Source organism: Pollachius pollachius (genome assembly GCF_949987615.1).
Source record: "Pollachius pollachius genome assembly, chromosome: 8".
NCBI lineage: Eukaryota > Metazoa > Chordata > Actinopteri > Gadiformes > Gadidae > Pollachius > Pollachius pollachius.
In genome coordinates, this window is record NC_136941.1 from 18225014 (window position 1) to 18228563 (window position 3550).

The following is a 3550-nucleotide window of genomic DNA, read 5'->3' on the forward strand; positions in this document are numbered from 1 at the left end:
AGGAGTCAGCCGATGTGTAGCACATGAAACCCATTGCAAACAAGTGTTGTGAGGCGAGGTTTTCTTTTTGTTGGTAAAATTGCACGACTTGACGGGAAGGCAGTAAGACTGACAGTCCTGACTTGCCGATGGGATGCAGGTTTTGATGGTGTTGAACATATTGCTAAAAGAGAGGGGCATGGCATGGAAGGACAGACCTTGTGGAAAAGGAAGGGAAATCCAAGGTTGTTTGACGGGAAAGAGAAAACAGCAGAGAGAGAGAACTAAAAGTGGGGCTGGGATGACAGTGTGAGAGAGATAGAGAAAGAGGTAGGGAGGGGTTGAAAGAGTCTATTATGTAACCAACTCAAGCAAAAGTATGGATTTCTACAACGAGTATAAAAATGCAGTGCTGCCCTTGGTTATGCATGTAAAAGTGTAAAAGCATATGCTACATGCCAGCCTTCTTTCCAGATCCTTCCCTCTACTCCAACAGTAATCAGTGGAGTATCAACTGCAGGATGTGAGAGTGAGTGAGTGAGTGAGTGAGTGAGTGAGTGAGTGAGTGAATTAGGGAGTGAGTGAGTGAGTGAGTGAGTGAGTGAGTGAGTGAGTGAGTGAGTGAGTGAGTGAGTGAGTGAGTGAGTGAGAGAGGGAGGAAGGGAGGAAGGGAGGAAGGGAGGAAGGGAGGGCTAAAGGGCAGCAGCGGTGGGGATTAACATGTAAATGGCAGGCTACTGACTGTGGAGCCAGCTGCTATGAAGGACACACACCCCCTGTTTGTGAGGCACAGCAGAGATACACCGAGCACACAGAGGAAGACAACACAACGCAGACTCAAACTGCAACACCTGAAAACTAAGGAATGGATGATTACATGAATGAGATGAATACGGATGAACAGATCAGCAGAGCATCTAATGCAGCAATCAAGACATGTTAAGATGTAACCTATTTTGGTTTCATGGGAGGTAATGCACCCATGGCTTACATTGAGATGTATGTTGGAAGATGAAGGAGGGAATCTAATGGAAACAGCAGGGGGAAAAAAACAAATTGTTCGAGTACACTGTAGGGGACGTGAGGAACATCAGGAACAAGATCTAAAGAGATAAGAGTGCTTCAGAGTGAATGCTGAGTAGATAATGGAGCACACGGAGCACTCGTTTGCTTTAACGAAGGTGATAAAATGTTCCAATTAAGCGTGAATAACCTGTCAGTGGTGTACTTAATGGAGCTCTCAGTGCGTGAAGACGAGCTCCCTTTCTATTATTAGAGATTACAAGGCTGGAAGTTTAGTGAGGGACCCTGGAAATCAACTGCTGCCGCAGAAACGAGCTCCTGATAATTGTCATTCTACGCCAACGTGTTCAAGTCAGAATACCAAGGGAGGAGATTGGATCTGTGTTTGCTACTTGTTCCCTGGGAGATTGGGTTGTGTGTTTTCTTCCATGATATGGCCAAAAACGATTTACATGGATATGCAAAGGTAAATAAGAATCTTAACCGGCTGCCACTGGAACGGCGGGCTGCGAAGAGTATGAGAAATGCTATTATGTAAGAGCGTGTGCGAGCTGTGTTGGTATGAACTGCCATCCCACACTGCCAGGATTGGCTGATGCCTGTAGCCTCCTGCATTGTGCAGCGCTGACAGACTCTCAATCTGCATCGGGGCATCGCAATCAAGTACTTCCGCCTCTCCTGATGACTGCATGACAAACAGGCGCACACAGAGACGACATGCAAAGAGGCTCACTGTCGCCGTGCGCCGGTCCCACGGCGCCTATGACTGAAACCACCCAATAACACCTCCTGCCCTGCCATCTGCGTCTCTGCATTCATTCATGTCTACTGCACACAGCAGAAGCAGTTGGAACATGTATACTCTACAACCATTAGACCAATGAACAAACCGAGCTGCAAGGGTCAGAGGTCAACGATAACCCCCGCACACATGCACACACGCACACACACACACACACACACACACAAACACACACACACACGTGACACAAAGAGCCAAAGGTCAGATGGATGGCGTACATGGCGCGCTGCACTCTGCAGCGAAGCGTAGCGATGGCCCAGAGTCTAGGAGGGAGGAGAGAGTGGGCAGAGAGAGGAGCGAGAGAGTGGGAGAGTGTGAACATGGAGGAGGGCAAAGGGTGGTGATAATCAGGAGCAAAGAGGAATAGAGGAACAGCTAATTGAGGGTGCCAGCGTAGCGCATGGGTTGGTGCTTGTGTGTGTGTTTGGAAGGGGTTAGGTGGGGGGCGGTGGGGATGGAAATAGGACGCCTGCTGGGGTGGTAGACTACTTCCTGTAACTCACACAAAGTGGGCGAGGGGGGGAGGGAGGGAGGGAGGGAGGGAGGGAGTGATGTCAGTGTGTAGGTGCAGCGATCTCTAAAAGAGGAAAACAGCATTTATGGAAGCAGGCATCTGCCGTTGTTTGCTGTACGTCGCTGGGCTCTAAGCTGTGTGTGCATTCCAACCATGGACAAACAACATGGACGTATCGTCCGTGGATCACCCACTGATTGACACACGACAGCTATGAAGCCGTAGATTTCATCGGGTTATGGGCACTGCCAATGCTTCAGATCTTTGCCCACAAAAGCAGACTTTTGAATAGAATAAAAGTGACAGGACATCTGGAAAGACATAACACAGAGATGTTACTGAGATCCTAAAGACACAGGTACAGATGAATTTATTTATATTGATTCTGGACCACTAAACAAAGAAAACGTTATTCACTTTGTATAAGAAAAAATAAATCACAATTTTCCCATTGTCTCAGAACGGTGAAGGGGTTATTTCTGCATCCAACCACTGCAAGCCCCCTGTAGGCCTTTAGGGGAACTACAGCCCAGTCGCTTCCACCAAGGCTCCCCACACACATTGCACACACTGACTGAATACTGAACCCCTGAGGGCACCGGCTCTGGGTCACAGTCCACATCCCTGTGACAGGGACAGGGATGGGCTGGTTTTCTGAGGCACAGGATTTGTAGGGAGTCACTAATTCCTCCATAGTGTCTACAAATAAGTGAGTGGGAGGCCATTGCGTCACGCCACCTCCTCCAGAGAGTGACCTCACCGACTCCTGCTGACAAGGAGAGACGGTTGATAATCACCACCCCACACGCACACACACATGCCAATCTCACAAACACTACACACACACACACACACGCAGGTATGCACACGCGCACACAGTGATGTAGCCTCAAGTTAGGTGTCTTTCAGTCTCCACACTTCCCATTCTGAGCTTGAGTCTCCTGCTGCTTGGCAACAGTGCGGACTGCCTGTGTGGGCGTTTGGCATTAACTGCCAGGCGAAAACACTGACTGAGGAGGGGCACGGTTACAGTTACGACTTGACTACGTATTCCAGCACCTGCTCTACGCTGTGTGTGTGCTGTGTGCGCACGCACTTCTGTGTGCGTGTGTGTGTGTTTGTTCGTGTGTACATATGTGTTTCCTTAAATAGCTCAGATGGAAAAATAAGCTGCGTTTGAATAGAGATTGCCAAAGCAGGCATGACATAATGGATTCAATAAAACCCTGCCC